We start from the raw sequence: 18,552 nt of genomic DNA on the forward strand, positions 1-18,552 counted from the left end.
ATATATATTTGGTGAAGTCTTGAAAAGATAAATGGCTTTGGGAATAAATGTTAGAGGTTATGAGAATCTCATGAGTTGATAAGGTGTGAGAGGGCAAACTCAGACAGAGAGGATGACACATTTGATGTCTCAGAATCCAGGAAATGCTTGCTAGTTCTAAGAGAAATTCTCTTTCATTACAGTTTTTTCCCAAAGGGTGCTGCCTGAGCCAAAAGCAGCACAGGAAAACCTAGGGAAATGCATAGTCTCAGGGCTCACCCAGTCTCACAAAGTCAGAGGCTGGCAGTGAAGGAGAGGAATCTGTTTAGTGATTCTCCAGAGGCTCCTAGTGTCTTCATTTGTGATACTGGGAAATAATGCTGCAGTGTAGGGTATGCCCAAATAACCTGAAAGATAGGGTGTATCCAAATACTAATTTTTGATCCTTACCCCATAGTTTTCCAGCTAGTAAGTCTGCCAGGGGCTTGAGAATTACATCTCTGACAAGTTCCAAGATTATCCAAGGCTACAGGTCCAGGAAACACACTGAGTTAGCACTGTAAGTAGCTGGTGGTGGGTTTCCAAATGTCATTTGGAGTCAGATTATGAAAAGTTTCTGTGATAGAATTCCAAAAAATCCTTCCAACATTCCAGACCTTTGATATGTGTATAGCTCTCTGTTATTCAATTAACCATGCTCTCATGTAAGAGGTAATTAAGATCTCAGTCACTTGAATTATAAACAGGAATTTTTCCAGGAATGTGGGAATGAATCTCTTCATCAGATTAAATTTAAATATGGATTCCAGGTAAAGAGACCCTCAGAGATTCTAGACAGGAGATATGAAATGCCACAAGGATCCCCATTGCCAAGGAACATGCATCTTCTGGGAGCTGACAGCAAGGTGACAGGGTTCTTAGTCTAAGGAATAATTCCCCCCCACCAAGTCCAAGTGAATTGGAGGCTGGCTTGTCCTTCTGGGGTCTCCAGGCAATAACTTCACTTTAGCCACGCCTGCATGCCAGCCTGTGTGTACCCTGAACAGAGAATCCAGCCCAATGAATCAGATTTTCAACATAGAGCAGATCTGAGTGTTAGTTTTAGGGCACTAAGTTTGTCATAGTGTGCTACACAGAAATTGTAAGAAATATGAACTAGAAATGCCATCATTATAATGTTTGTACTTCAAGATCAATCTTTCAAAAATGCAGTACTGTTAAATATTTTTAAGCAAAGTTATGTTAGTCATGAGTGACCTCAAAAAATGTACATGCTGATTCACGAGGGAGATTTGAAGCAGGTAAAGCTCATCTAAGGAAGTGTTCCTATACTATGATAAGGGCCTTAAGTGAACACACACACTCACACACACACACACACACACACACACACACACACACACACACACATGTACATATACCTCAAGGAAGCCCAGAGCCTTGGACAGGTGAGAAACAGGGGGCATGCATTCCATTTTGGGGGGGTATTCTTTTGTTCTGGTGGGTTTTATATGAATAATGAGGTAGAGAGAAGGAACAAGGTGATTTCCAAGGTTTCTAGAAGGGGCAAATGTCTCAAGACCAATTAAGAACAGTACCTCTAAACAAACTGGAGCACAACCTTTATACAAATTCAAAGTAATAATGTGTTATTGCTGCTAGTTTTTAAATAGGGAATATTACAGAAAAGAAAATCAGGTTTCCTAAAGTGGTAGTTCAAAACACAAACAAATGTTTTTTCATTACTAATGGATTAGTGTCTATCTTTCCGTTGGCTGCCTACTTTTTCTTCAAGCTGTATGATACACCTTTAATTTCATTAAAGATCAATGTTTTCCTCTCTGAAACGGTAATACTTGGACACTTAGCACTTAGATATCAAGGAACTGAGAAAGTCCCCAAATAAATGTTTGTGCAAATGAGTCATATGCCCCCGGGTTAAAGGACAACAGGGGCAGCTCCGCCCAGTCAGACAGCTTTCAGCTCAGACCCTGATAAATGGCAGGTCAAGGAGGGTTGCATTTAATAGTACATTCCTCAATGAGACATCACTTTTTGTTCCTCAGTGTGTTCTCTGTGTGAGCTAATTAAAATCATGTTTTGCTGCTATGTCAGCACACCAAGTTGCTGACTTTCTTGTTGTCCTATCACATGGTGAAAAAATGAATTCTGTCATATGATAAACTTGAGATCATGGAGTACAATGTATGCTTTCTTTCCATCTATCATTCTAAACGTCCTTTTCCCCATGTTATTAGTATTCACTTCCATTGCAGCTGAATAGAAAGCCATGGACACTGTCTTTCTGCCAAAATACAGAAAAACTTGGTTTTGTTATTACTAAATACATCCAAATCTTTCACTTATACTCAGTGGAAACAGTGATGGGGTCACAGTCACATGTTTTTAACTACTGTTTGAAGGCTATGCTTGATAAATAGTATTGAGTTATTCATGTGATAAAAGTAGCATTTGATTTCAGCAAGTTAAAGAATACACTATAAATATGTACAGAAACAACAGTGATCATTACCCCTCTCACCCTCATACATGTCGCATCTGGCCAAGAAAATCAATTATAAGAATGTTTTCATGTACATTTGTGTAGATTGATCTTGCTCATAAATACATAGCTGATTACACATGATTGCTAAATAATTGGCCAAAAGAGCTAGTTCCCCATGACACAGCTCTGATAAGTCTCAGAAAATAAAAATACAACTTGGTGAGTGCATGATGTTTTGCCCTAAAGAACCCCACAAGGTTAATGCAATGCTTTTGTTCATAGCATTATGTTCTGCAATATTTAATACCTGGATAATGTCAACAGAAAGACAAGAGAATAAATAAATAAGTAGATATGCATTTAAAGTATGCTAATTATCTGATTATTTAATGGGAGCCCTTTATTTCAATTGTTGTGAATAGAAAGACTTGGTTTAATTAACTTTTGTGCATGCTGGAAGCCTCTTACTGGCTGAAGAACAGGTATCTGTGAACAGATACCTGTATGCATCCTTGGAAAATCTCCTGAGATAAACCTTATTATCTACTACTTTGACAGCAAAATGTTAATAAAATACAGTAGATTTATCAATGTATTATAATATGGACTATGGATAATTCAAAGTAATTCATTATGCTATAAGACACTATGAAAAATTATACCTGGAATAAAGGAAAACTTTTTCTTTTCCTCTCCAGTATGTTTTTTTTTTATGTCATTCTCTGGAAAAGGTACAGAGTAATTGGAAACTCTGATATCTCATATATCAAAAATGTTGCCAAGAAAACAAAATTTCTAAACTCATCTATTAGTAATTGAAGTGTATGAAACATAACTTTATTTGCTATGAAATTGAGAGCCAACCTTATAGTGATTTTTATACCTGAATCAAAATGATGTTACAGAAAATAAAACTAACTGCCTCAAAGAACTTATTGCATTTCACTATTACTGTCATTATTCTTACTTTTCAGAAATAATTATTGTGAAGTTTGGAACTTGGTAGTGTAGTATTTGTGAAAAGAACTAGGACTAAATGTTTCCCTTATCTCTGTGTAGACTGATTAATTCCTTTTCTGGATAATTTAAAATGTTCCTTGATTCATGAGATTACCAAGCAACAGAATTATAAATCCTATGTTGATACATATGTCTTTCTCCTTTCCTTTCCACAAATATTTCTACTCTCTGAAATTGTCCATGTTATAAATTATCCAGATATCCATTTAATTGTGCAGTCTTTCAAGTATAATATCTCTAGTGCTGACCTAGTTTTGCCCATGGGAATGAGAAATGCCCAAAGAAAATGAGTGTTTGATTCTGTAATCCACTTAAGAAATACTTACAGAATCATTAGCAGAAGAAAGATTTTGTTGGAATTCTACAGAGATCAGGAAATAAGATTACTTGAGAGGGAGCGTCAGTTATGTAATCATGCTATAGTGCTTACTACGTTCAGGTATTTTTTGCTACCACATAACACATAAATTCCTGGAGGGAATGGACTGCTTGCCAGTGTTTCAGAAGAGTCTTTTTTCTTAACTGCCTACTACAGGATGAACAGCACTTCCCAGATGTCTTACCTTACTGTCAAGAACAGCCTGGTCCTTTAAGGGTGAGTCATTTCCTTGTAGATAAGCATAGACCTCAGGAGTCTAGTGTTGGTGATATATAAATGATATCCACAGAAGCCAACCATGGCTCAAGTTTGTTTCTCAACTTCCTTGGGTCTGGGCTGGGCTGTGACTGCTGTTATTAATAACATATATTGGAAGCAATGTCTTGCCAGCTCTGGGTCTAATCTCTAATTAGACTATAGTTTATTCTATAGTTTATTACTGAAATGCCTCCCCTAAAAATTTCAGCCCTCCTTTCCTCTCCTCTCCTCTCCTCTCCTGTCCTCCCCCCCTCTCCTCTCCTTCCTTAAAATTTTATGGTTTTGAAGATCATTGCTAATTATGCTTCAGTTAATTCATGTACTTACCATGTTTCTTGTTTAAGTAGATTTTTTGAAAAAGGCCTTTCCTGATAGAGTATTTTGGGGGTAGTTCTTACTGTAGTAGCTCTCATGTCTAAATGTATAATAAATATGTTTTCAGCAAAATGTCTGTACTTCTATCAGAAGAACAAATAAACACTATCTAAACCAACTACACTGACTAAATGTCTTATTGGCACTTCTTAAAATTATGAAGTTATTTTTATCCTTTCTTTTTTTCTTATTATTAGTGTATAATTCGATTGCTGTACATAATGATTACTGTCATTGTGGGGAGTTGGTCCATGAACACAACACATTTTTTTCATTCATTAATTCCTTTTATTGGTACGTTTTAGGTATATAATACTTTTACATTCATTATTGGGAATTTGTAGCTTTACATGATGTATCTGGTTCTTATTTTTTCCCCATTCCCCTGCCCACCCTTCAACCCCTCCAACCCCTCTCTATTTACAAAGACTTTATTTCCATTTTTTCTTTTTCTCATATTTTTCTTTCCCCATTTCCTTCCCCCAACCCCTCCCAGTTCCCCTTCCTCTTTGTACCTTTTCTTCCTATTTCACATTATGTATTATACATTTTGGTCCTTATTTACACTTTCAGTTTCTCACACCAGAGAAACTATTCAGTATTTACATGTGTACAGCTTATTTCACTTAATGGTATGGTCTCAAATTTCATTCATTTAGCTATAAATGTTTCTAGTTTCTTATTCTTTATGGTTATTAGTACTCCACTGTATAAAAAAAAAGCATATTCTTTATCCAGTCTCCAGTTGATGGGAAATTGGGCTGTTTCCATGTTTTAACTATTAGAAACTGTGGCCCTATTAACATGGGTGCACATATATCATTGTGGTAGGATTCTTTTAATTCTTTTGGGAAGACACCCAGCAGGGAAATAGCTGGAATAGGGTAAAGTGGAATCTCTAATCCTAGTTTTTTGAGGTATTGCCATAAGGTATCTACAGTGATTGCTCCAGTCTGTACTCCCACCAAAAGTAAAGCAGGATTTTTTTTCCCCACAACCCAGACAGCATTTGTTATTGGTTGATTTCTTCATGGTAGACATTCTTTCTGAGATGAGGTAGAATCTCAGCATTGTTTTCGTTTGCATATCTCAAATGACCAGTGAAGCTGAACAGTTTTTCATACGTTTGCTACTTCTACTTCTTTGTCTGAGAAATGTCTGTTCATTTGAGATGTCCATTTTTGGATTGGGTCTTTGAATTTGGGAGGTCTGTTTTGTTTTTTAAGTTCTTTGTATATTCCAGATAGTAGACCTTTGTTTGGGGAACAGCTGAGAAAAATATTTTCGTACATTGTGGATTGTCTCTTTACACTATTGGTGGTTTCTCTTGCTATGTAGAAGGTTTTTTTTTTGTTGTTTGTTTGTTTGTTTTTAGTTTTTTTGGTAAATTTTAGGTATACAACACAGTTACAATTTATCACTGGGATCTTGTACCTTTACATCATGTAGCTTGGTTCATATTTTTCCCTATTCCCCAGCCCTCCTTTTATCCACTCCACCCTTCCCTATTTACAAAGATATCATTTCCATGTTCTTCCTTTTCTCATATCCTTCATTTTGTCGTCTTTCCCTGTCTTATACGAGAAGGAGTGAGATTCTTCCTTATGCCAGAAAGAACAATATTCTACCTTACCCCAGAAAAAATGGCTATTGTCATGAAGTCAACTAAAAACAAATTCTGGCAAGGCTATGAGGAAAAAAGAACCCTTGTCCACTTTCAGTGGGAGTGTAGACTGGTGCAATCAAACTTCAGACGTACTCAGATAGCTCATCTTTCACAAAGGAGCTAACCATCCTCACTGGAGAAAAGACAGCCTCTTAATAAATTGTTTTCTATGCTTTTTAATAGGAAGAGATCCCACGTGTTGATTCTTTGTGCTAGCTCATGTAATACTGAAGCTTTGCTCATGCAACCTTTTCCTATGCCAATATTTTTAAGAGTTCTACATAACCTCTCTTCTACCAGATTTAGGACAACACACCTTCTTTTTATGTCTGCTTCCTCTCCATTCCTCCCATCTCTTAGTCCTTTTCCCATTTGCAAAAACTCTATCTCCCTGCTTCCTATTATGTGATTTGAATTTTGCTCCTTAACTTATTTATACTTTGGGTTCCTCATATAAGAGAAGCCATGTGATATTTAACCTTGTGCTTCCATTCATTTTCCAGTAAACCCCTCAATTAAGAGAATAAGTCATGGTCATGTCTCACTTCAAGGTCCTGAAACTACAATTTTCCCTTGCAATTCTGAGAGGCCCTTCTTTACACCATTTCCTTATTTCCTGCTTTTATTTGAATTCATCCTACTTTCGTACAAAATGCAACCCAGTAAATAAGACTTACACACATATTTTTCATAATCAAATTGGTAGAGGGCCTTAACACCAGATTTAAAAATTTAGGGATGTGAAGTTCGACTCATTTGTTACATTTCTTGCAGGGAGTAGCCTACACTGGAAGGTAGGAAAATGCAAAGGAAAGAGAGAAGATGGGAAGAAGACGTGGCTGCTGTCTAGAGACCAAGGTTCTCAAGGTGGATTTGCTTATTTCAGGAGAAATTCTGGACTGGCAGAGTGCAGGTATATCTTGACTCAGAGCCACATAGGCACTTATGTAATAAGTGAGTGCTGTTGGGTGAGTTATGTCTGTCTCCCTTATGGTTCAAGACACTCACACAGTTACCCAGCTCTCTGTGATTGCAGTCCTTTCCCTATCACCTGACTTTGATAGCTATATGGCTTTGTTGCTAATCACCAATTGAAAGAGAACAGGGAGACATCAAATTATAAAGGCCACAGAACATCACACCACAGCCGTAAGTCAAGCCCAACTCTTCTGCTTAGGTAAGTACAGCCTTGTTGGGGAACAGCTATGAGCATTTGCTTACATACTGGGCCACACTGTTTCTATATTTCTATGGCTCAGTCTGTGACACTCTGACAGGGAAAGATTATGATCAGTACATATTTACTCTCTGGCCCTTTCAACAAAAAGTAGCTCTCCACTTATTGCTAAGTCTTGAACCCAGGTTTCACATACAAACATTGCTTTTTTCTCCTAGCTTAGGTGTCTTCTAAATAGCAGCAAAATGTTCTCCAAAGATTACACAAAAGTGCAAGGATTTAGTCATATAAAGTTAATTTCAATATTCTTATGAAATTGGCTCTTCTCAGAATCTTAAGTCATTTTTAATAGGCAACTTCTATTTCAGTTGTGTTTTTATTTTGTGAAAACGTTTTTCACTAGAATTTCCAAAGAATGTGCCATTCTGCCTACTTTTTTTGCATCTGGTAAAACATGAGTTTGACAACATAACAGGCCAATGTCTGTTCTTATTGAAATAAAGTATTAACTGGTAATGCACAGGACAAGGTGATATTTCAAAGGGCAGTCTATTTAAAATGTTATTTTCTGTTTTCCAATGGTGTATTTTATATAAAACCACAATTGCTGACTTCAAAAATAAGTTTGAAACTGAGAAGTGGAAATCTAGAAATGAAGAACTTTCTAAATATTCTGAACTTCTGTTAACCAAGGTTCCCACAGACCCTAAAATATCAATATGATTTCCTTTAATGGAATGCATTTTAAATATTGAATTTCTTTTCTGAGTCTTTCACTTGGTTGTAATTCCCATGTTCCCTACTTGGTAAGGACTGGAAGGGAGTCTCATTCACCTAGGGTTCCCATACTTTGTACTTTGCTTGTGTTTTGACCTCACCTTCCATTGTTCACTCTTTTTCTTGCTATTTCTTTTAAATTTATATTTATTTTAAAATCTTCACTCTATCACCAGGAACATAGCACCCTAGGGAATGTTCAATTTTAGCAACCCTAGTTTTGCTACTGGAAGAGGATGAGCATTTCCCTGGGCTTCATTGAGAAAAGTCTGATGAGGGCCCCAGTGGTCAGCCATGGTGTTGAGCAAAGCAATGTGGGTAAGATATAGAGATCGTGATTGGAGGAGGATGGGGGTAAACTTCTGTCAACGGAAGTAAATCCTGCTGTCCTAAGACAGTGTGTCTAACCAATATCAGAGCAGCGGATGCATGCTGCTGTCACTATACAGTATTTAATTATTGTTAATCACACCTCTTTCCTTTTCTAAATAGTGTGCAAGCTAAGGCATATTATACCTGTTTCTCCCATGCCTAGTACAATGTTGGACGCACAGTAGAAAGTCAATACTTGGAGATATATTTTATGAAAAACAAACTAAAAATTAGAGGAAAAATGTCATCTTACTATTTTTGCATTACGTCTTGTTTCCCTTCTCATGCTTGGTCTGTGTAATTCATTCTGTAAGTATACTGGATTATAGCCATGTTTTATCCATCCTGGATTATAGCAGTGTTTTATTCACCCTGCTCAATATAATCCAGTTTGATGCCAGCACAGAACTCAATAAATTAAAAAATAATAATGACAAACTTCCCCTCCACTTTCACTACACGGTGCCTCCCAACCAGGAAGGGGCTGTGATTTATATGCCATTTTGAATCATAATTCTTTCCTTCAGGGTATTTCAGATTTCATCCGAGCTCTTGACCATTCCCCATCCCCTCTGACATACCTGGGGATGTAGCCTAATTTCAGCCTGTGCCGCAGTTTGCACAGACTCCTAATTTACTGTTTGGTTTCATGTTTCACATTCAACCTACACCTACGGTTGCAACACCCACAAGCTTGTTCCTCTTCACACACCTTGGCCAACACCCTAGAAACTTACACTTTTGACCAGAGACATAGAAAATATCTGCGGGCAAACTTAACCCTAATTGGCAACAGATGGTGCCTTGCCAAGTGGTGGGGAGATTTCTCCTACTTCTGTCAGCCACCTCTCTCGTTTATTTGAAGAGAGTGGGAGAGGTAGAGGGAAAGGGCTCCTGAGAGTCGTCAGTGTCCCAGGTTAGGCAGAATGCAGTGGTTATAGTGGGGAGCAAAAGAGTGAGAACAAAGAGGACACTCAGGTGTGCGTGATTATGGGAAGCCATGGCTGGCCAGACATAGCCTTTGGGACAGCATGGTAAGCAGCAGACTTGCCAGTTGTCCCCTGTGGCCACCTCAACAGGGAGAAGCGAACTGAGCATAGAGGGCAGGGACAAACAGAAGGCAGAAATCATGACTACCTAACATCAATCTCAAGGGTGAGTATTCCAGGAATAGTTGATTTTCCCTTGGGTGCTGCAGAAACACACACCCTGAAAAGCCACACAGGACGACATCCCAGAGAAATGTTTGCCCACATGGCACCCTGCATTTTTGTTCAAGTGGGGAACAGTGAAAGACCCACAAGTTTTCACCAGGGAATTCTGCAGTGGGAAGACTGGGTGGAGATCTCCCAAAGCCACTTCTCACCACTCTGCTTTCTGGTCTTCCACCCCTGCAGGGTATTAAAGGAAAGTTGTTATTAGCCAGATAAGATAAAAATAACACAACATGAATCACAACAGTTAGTAAGGGCTTCTTTGTTGTTGTTGTTGTTGTTGTTACACATTTTCAGTCTGTCCACAGCACTGAAGGATCCAAAGCCAGGAAGGAGAGAGAAGGAAGGAGGACTAAGCAGGTCACGTTCTGTTCTCATTTGATTCATCTCACTGAAGTCCAGCCTGTGTTGGGTGAGGACAGTGGCTTTGGATTAGGTATAATATTCAAATTTTATACAAAAAGGATTAATTTTAATGAATGCAAAATAGGAAGTGAAGGTTGGTATCTGCCCTAAATAACATTATGTGATAGGAAACATAATGCATTGATGCACAAAGTAATGAAAACAAAGGTGGGATCCTGTGTATATAGTGCAACGTCCAAGTGGAAGAAATTCTCACATAAAGATTAGGAAATGTAAACTGGCCTTGACTCAAACCCTAAATCCGTGGGCAAGTCACCCTTCTGCTTTCCTGTTAAATTAGACAAAACTCTTTCTCCTTTGCTAAGAAGGTAAAACTAGCAAGATGACAAGACACTGTGGCATGTATATCTTTGGGCGTGTGACACCTCTTACAGTTATTTATTACTTTATTGCTTCATGCAAACATTACCACAGACTTAACAGCCTAATGAATTATTCATTTATTTACTCACAGTGCTACAGGTTAGAATCATTGCTTTCTAATTGGGGACACAAAGGCCAAATCAAAATGCTGGAGGCTCTTGGGAGTAGCTAGTGACCAGCTCATTGAAGTTGTTGGCCACACTCCACACTGTTCCTTGTGACTGTACAATCCAGGATGAGGGCCGTTCTTAGCCTCTAAAAACCACCCATGCATTTTTTTTGTCACTTACTGACCTTCTCTTCAAAACCAGAAAGAGTACACTGAATCCCCCTCTTGCTTTGAATCTCTGACCTTCCCTCCTACCAGGAGAAAACTTTATGTTCAGTGCTCACCTGATCTGGTCATATCTACCTGGATGGTCTCTGCATTTTAAGGTGTGATTGATTTAAGATTTTCATTATATTTCATAACAGTAGATGTTTGATTGAATAATCAAAGAAGAGTAATATTGTGGGTGTGGGCAGGGGAGGGGCACCTTTACAGTTCTGCCTACTAAAATGAATACACTTTAACTTTTTCAATTATCATACCATAAAATTGACCATCCATAAGTAAACATCTCATGAATGAATTGAATAAATGATAAACGTAGATGAAAGAGAACATGATATTTTATCAACATGTGAAATTGTTAATTTATATAACTAGGTGTTAAGTTGGTTTTCATAACCCATAATTATGCAATAACTTATGTATAGACTTGAGTAAATATCAGTGTATGGGAAATGTTCAAGATAACTCAGAAATTAATGTTTAATAACATTTCTTTTTGTTACTTCAAAATAAAAAAATTTTAAGTGGATTTCCATTGTAAACCATACCTTTACTTAAAGAAACCATCTCAAAATTTCTCAAAACAGTGACTTATACAAGAATTGTATGCCAGTGAATGACATATTTTTACACAGTGCATTCATAGGTTTTTTTAATGAAAAAAATAATACCAGCGATATTTATTTGAGACTAATTCCCATAATAGAATACCTCTTCAAAATTAGGTCAAAATAAAGGCTTTTATTTACAGGTAATTTTCAATGATTATTTGTGTTTTGGTATAAAGTATTTAAAAGCTTGGAAAATGCTTTGTACACATATTTTTTGTTTTACCAAAAATTATTCCACATTTCTCCAGAATGTTTTTTATCCACTGTGCTTCATGAGTGTGCTCGTGTCCTGACTTTACCCCAAAAAGCAGTCAGATTTTTTTAGAATTTCATGTTTAACTTCCTTCAAAACACCTACATCGTAGGTGTATCTGAATTAAACTGGAACAAGATTGTATCTACTTCACAATCATGGTGTGGTGGGTCAATGAGATCTATTTTTTTAGATGTTGCAGTTTGTTTTTCTCTAATGATTTCAGCAGTATTTCAGGGTTGCTTTGCCCAATTCTTACAAAGTATAAGATGGTAACTGCTCTGTTCCTAAAGCTTCCCAAACTGTTTCTCAGGAGTCAAGTGCAAAACCTAGGACCTAACCTAAAAGGACCCTGCAGGTCTGGTAGAAACAAAAGTCCCCAAGAGCAGAACCTGAAGAAGGAGAGTTGGTCCTTTCACACCTGAATTTGAAGGCAGTGATGCAATTAACAGTTGCAACATAGACCTGAATAATGGAGACACCAGAAATTCCCAATTACAAGTACCTTCTGTGAGATGTAGAGTACCGGATTTCTGGTTACAAGTCAGCCCTCTATTTCCCCTTGCCCAATATCTTAAATTCCTTTTCTATTGGTCAACGGGCAATACATGTATATCTCTTTGTCAGTGAATTTGTAATAAAGCTCTTAGTTTTTCACAAAAGTTGACGCCACAGTGGTGTTTTCTGTGCTCCTCAGGCAGCGAGCCTTTGCTCTGAATCAGAGTTTGTGAGCATGTACTTGCCAGAAGTTTCTCTAATTTCTTTTCTTAGATTCATCTTTTCTCCTGGACTTCATTCTTCAGCACAGGCCTATGTGGGGTGTTACAGTCCATGCATTTTGCTAAAATTTGTGAAATCAATAGGAATATTTGTTGTTTTTGTTTTGCTGTTGTTGTTCTTTTCTATTTTTCCAGTGGCCCTGAGGTTTTGCACCTTTAAGTTTCTGACATGCAGAACCATGCAGGTGGGCAATCATATGTTTGGTGAGAAGTCTCAGTAAGAAGAAGTTTATAAAAAGAACAGAAGGCAGCCTTGGAGACCAACAGCCATAGATGTCTGGCTAACATAACCACCAATGACTCTTCTTGGTGTGAAATTTAACAGACTGAAACATAGAACCCTAAATTAGCAAATAAAAATTGTTACCATCGACAGTTAATAGCAACATACAATGACTTTAAAATAAGAAAAGAAGTAACAGGAAGAGTTGGGCTAATGGTATAGAGTGTGAAGTTTAAAGAGTCTGTGTCTGGACTCGCGACTGACTTGATCTCTGCACTGGTTTGCGGGGAGTTTCACAATTTTTAAAGATGTGTATCTCCATAACTGGAGAAAGGAGTGATGGATTTCAAATATGACAGAAGATCACCAGGGCTTTGGCTCAGCTGTTCTGCTGCCTGCCTAGTAAGCACAAGGACCCGAATTTGATCACAAAAAAAAAAGAAGAGGTTAAAAGATCAATTTAAATAATAAATAACTTTACTCTTCACCATGCCCATTAATGCACTAACAAATAGAAAACAATTTTTGGCATTTCACAAGAGCTCTTCCACATTAAAAATCACCACAATGAAGGGAGCAGGCATTTTCCAAAATAGCTTCAACATTTAAGATATTAGATCCTTTGTAAAGTTAACAAATATAGAACTTATTTCTGAATTTAAAGCTAATAATATGTTATGTTTAGATGTGAAGCAAAAAGATTTAACTATGAACACACACAATAAACACTGAAGGTATATGGATAAACGGTCACATGATTTTCCAATCTGAATTGTTTTGAATATGCTGGGCCTATCTATTCTGATCAACTGGAGTGTTTCTCCATCAGTCCACAGTGTTTTAAATACTTATTCTCTTAATGATTATAAAACAAGTGAAAAAATGGACGTAGGTGGTAGGAAACAGAAAATTTTTATTCATTCCTTCCTTTTTTTTAACAAAAAAGAGAGATTCATTGTAAAATGTGCTTTACAGTGTCTATTGTCTAAGAAAGTTTCTTCTTTTTTAAGCAAACAAACAAAAATACCTTTTGCATGTTTGTACTTGCTCATATAAGCAAGAAAAATTAGGAAGACAATTTTTCTAAAAAAAAAAGGGTATAGCGAGTGACATTTTGGCATGCATATAATTTGTGTTTAAGATTAAAATGTTAGGAATATAGAAGTTAAGAACAGCCTTGGTCATCTCGTGAAAGCAGTAGCATGTGATGGAGATAACAAATAATTCTGAAAGATTATCTTTGGAACTCCTTACATTCAGCTACAAGCAATGCTAACTGTGATGTATTAACTGATGGTCTCCTAAAAATGCCTACTTTATAATGCCCAGAACATATGAATATGTTACTTCACCTCATAAAAGGGATTTCATGGCTGTGTTTAATTTTTAGGATCTTGAAACAAGGAGAATATCCTAGATTATTAGTGTAGAACTGAGCACCAGGGTCTTTCAGTCAGAGGCAGATTAAATTCTGTGGCAGGAGATAGGATGAGGGTTATTCAAAGGAGAGATGAGGAGCTAGCACCTCAGTGTCTCCACAGGAACAAAATTCAGCATATACCTTGATTTTGGCTTTTACTCCAAATATACAAGAGAACAAATTTGTTCCCTTTTAATTCACTAAGCCTGTGGGAGTCTGTTGCAGCAGAAATAGGAAACTAATACAGCAACTTAGGTATTTTCATGCCGATAAAACCATGTTTTTCTGATACTGGTGAATATTTCAGAAATTAAAGCACAGGGTAATAAAAATATCATTTTCAGGGAAGACTTTTTGTACTTGGTATCTCAAATAACAAAGTGGAAGTAATCATAAACAAATGTATTAACAAATGTAGTAATAGCAGTCATTTATCAAACATGCTGTGCTGTCCCAGGCACTCTGCTAATCTCTTCAATTGCATTAACACTTTTAATTGAATTCTTACACAAACCTATGAGTTAAGTGTTAATATCCATCCTATGCAGATAAGAAGATGAGGCCCAGAGATGGAATTAAGAAAGGTTTTCCATTGCTAGTAGTGTATGCCCATCATTTGGGTAGGGGGTTGGAAAAATAAGCTTTTTTGAGAAATACTATATTTTTTAAATGTTGTATTCTAGAATGAAAAATATAATGCATAAATCTTTTCATGCCTTTGTTTGCCACTTCAGAAAGAAAGGTGGGAGTATATTCTCTGTAGAGTATTTTCAGTGATAGCTTTAAGAATCTCATTGCACAGTTCATTTTTAATGTGTCATTGACATTAGAAACCAGTCCATTAGATAATTCTTATCGTTTTGCCACTATAAATCTGTCAGCAAGGGCAGTTTTATGGCATATTGATATTCTTTTATCCTTACTTCACAACTGTGTTTAGAATGCCTCAAGATTGTATTTTGTACATATGTCTATATTATATTGCAATAGCCTCTGATTTTTAAGCAGCGTTTTCCAATTCTGGCTTGCATATTATTGTTCCAATCTTCCTGTAGCATTTTCTTCCAGATAATCCTTCTGTGATAGCAACATGGTTCATTTTCTTTTTTCTTTAATCTGTTTTTTTGTGTTTTTTTTGTTGTTGTTGTTGTTGTTTTTTGGTACCAGGGATCAAACTCAGGACCTTGTACTTGTGAGACAGGTGGCAGAACCACTGAGCTAAATCCCCAACCCGTGGTTCATTTTCAATATGTTCAAAAGCTCCCAGTAATGGGAGAGAGGAAGGATAATTATTCTGCCCAGTACCACCACATAATTGTGTATTTATTCCTTGGATTTGATCAGAAATAGTGCTTAGCTTTAAACAAACAAACAAACACAGAAATCAACAAATGAGATCTTTAATTATGTTACGTGGCATCTTTATTCTTGTTGTAAAATGTTTTCATGGCTAACAATCATTTGAGCTGTACACTTTAATCTTATTAATACTTGTATGCAGAGTAATATGATTTCTACAGCTCATTGAGTCCATATAACTCTTTTTTCTAATTTTCCCTGAAAGGCAGAATTGTGAGATTCCTGGGAAAGTTTGTTCAATGCCTTGATGCTTTCTCTGGAGCAGGAAGAAACTTGGAGACATGTCCAGTCCTTTGTTTTTTACATGTATCCTTTATTTTTTCTAGATACTGTTACTTTTTCTTAAAAAATTCAATTTACTCAAAAGAACTTAATACATTTATAGGGATAGAGTTTATTTTAAATATTTTGATTCTAGCCTCGGGTCATCTTTCTGGGAATTTGAATATTATAGTTTTAATCAAAGACAGGGACTACTCTCTCATAGGATCATTTCTTCAACTTTAACTTCATCATTATTCTTATGGCTTCCTAATTTTGAGGGACTTCTTACTGTTATCTCACTCAGTCAGAATTTTATTCTGTTTAGATATTTGTCTCCACCTTTTCTTTATTCCTCCTTCGTTTTTCTTTCTGTTACTCTTTTTTTTCCTAGTTTCCTTTCTTTATTTCCTTGTGTCAGTGTCTATATTAGTCAAATGGTTTATAAAATTGATTTTATATATTTGTCCAAATACAGCAAGTCTAAATACCCATTTTTAGATTTTTAAGGTATAGCATGCTATCTTCATGGAATTCATATAGAATTCCAATGATTGTATAGCATGGGAATGTCCACTCTTATTTGTACAGTCTTTTTTCCTACAACAGACCAACCTACCGCAGTGCCTCATAATTCCCACACAACCATCCTTATCAGCCTCAAATGCATTTCTAATTAGTACATTATTTAGATAGTATGGTAAGATGGTAGGGAAAATATACTCTTCAGGGCTACATGTAGTGTAATATAATCACACAACATCATGCAACTGTGAAATAGAAAGTCTGATGATAATAGCAGAGGCAATTTACAGATACAGTGATGGAAAAAAAATTACACAGTGTGGTAACTAAGGTCATGGTGGAGATAGGAAACAAGATCCAGATTTCCTATACCAGGACTTTTTATTATGTGGAAAAATAAGTAAGATTTTAAATCACTGGAGTTCTTTTGCTTCTTTACAAGGTTTTTTAAAACCATGAATAAAAAAAGAAGGGGCAGACAGACAGGGAACTTTTTACTTCATTTGCATCTGTAGCAATGGATTCTTGGGTGTACCTTGTAAGTCATGCCAAAATCTTTACAACAGTGAGACTTGAATTATTCCGTCAGGTCCAAACAAACAATATAACTTGATTTTACTTAATGAAACCAAAAACATCTTGATTCACTCATTTCAGAGGTGTCAATTTGGTTTTCTTGTACAGAGGGGTCAGTATATAGTTTTTTGCAGTTCCTATAGTGTCTAACACATTAACTTTACATGTATATGGCTATAAAGTTTTTGGTTATAAACTACTAAATAAACAATTGAAATTAGATGATGAGCAGTCACAAGGAAATTTTTAACTGATATTCTCTTTACAGGATGAGGAATTCCCATAGCATCAAGTATATGACCTCTGAGGAACTTGGATGTTGGTAAATGGTCCAATAGTCACTTTATTTCAAATGGTCCAATGTGCATACAAAGGGTTACCACACCTCAATATTTTATATATCAGTGAAAGAGAATAAAATACCACAAATCAAATGATTATATGTTCTTGCTTCAAAGGCACAAACTAGTTTAACAAATGTCAAAGTTTTGAACAGTGAGCTTAGAATTTGGAAAACAGAGGTTAAAGTAATAAGCTTAGCATAGAAAAGAATATAATGATTTCCATCACATATTGGATCTAAAAATGCTGTTTTCATTGAAGCTGAGAATACAGTAGTGGTTATCAGTGGTTGGGAGGAGTTGGGAGAAATCGGGGAGATGTTGATGGATAGGTTCATTGTTACAGGTAGACAAGATGAGTAAGTTCTGCCATATGCAGTAGCCTGGCCACAGTCAATAACAATGCACTGTTCATGTCAAATCATTGGGAAAGAGAATTTTGAATGCTCTCTTCACAAAGTCATTATAAATGATAAAGTAATAGCTATGGTTACTGCTATTTGATCATTATGCAATGCAAACATGTATCGAAACATCACACTAATAAATAATAGTTTTAAATAAATAATTAGTGAACTAAGTCACTTCCTGAGCTTCCACAATGTCCAAAGAAGACCTCAGATTATAGAAAAGAGATATAAAGATGAGTGCTAACAGTGTAGTTCAATGGTAACAATACACTTCAAAGATTTGGTAGATAATGATAGTTAAAGAATATCTTTGAATATAGAATGCAGAACACACTTGACTAAGTATATTATCTAAAAGAAGCATTTATGAAAATTCTTACCTTGTGATTTATGGATGATACGTTCAGCAAGGAGCTAATACGGCACTTCTGGGCAACATTTCATTCTCCCCAGCACAGTCTCTTTGCCTTATAATGTGAGCCACATAGGGCAGTACTGTGTTGGGACTTATCTAAAAAGCCACACTGAATACTGATATGTGTGCATAAATAGTTTGACTTGGTAAAATATTTATTTATTTATTTATTTATATTTATTGTTTTTTTTGAGACAGGGTCTCACTATGTAGTTGATCCTGACCTGGAACTCACTATGTACCCCAGGCTGGTCTTGAACTCACAGGGATCCTCTTACCTCAGCCTCTATAGCACTGGGATTACAGTTGTGTGCCACCACATCCAGCTTTAAATATTTTTAATTAGCCACCAAATATAACACAAACTACCTAATATATTGAAATGCACAGAGAAACGGAACAATTGCACCGGATATTTATTGATAACTTGTTCAGTGTAGACCATCATTATCACACACAAAGCAAAGACATGTAAAATTAACTTCAGTGGCTACTGTTGCCTTCTTCTTTGGTAACAGAACCACCAGACTGGG

Source organism: Fukomys damarensis, unplaced genomic scaffold (assembly GCF_012274545.1).
Source record: "Fukomys damarensis isolate Sample0158 unplaced genomic scaffold, DMR_v1.0_HiC HiC_scaffold_9, whole genome shotgun sequence".
Taxonomy (NCBI): domain Eukaryota; kingdom Metazoa; phylum Chordata; class Mammalia; order Rodentia; family Bathyergidae; genus Fukomys; species Fukomys damarensis.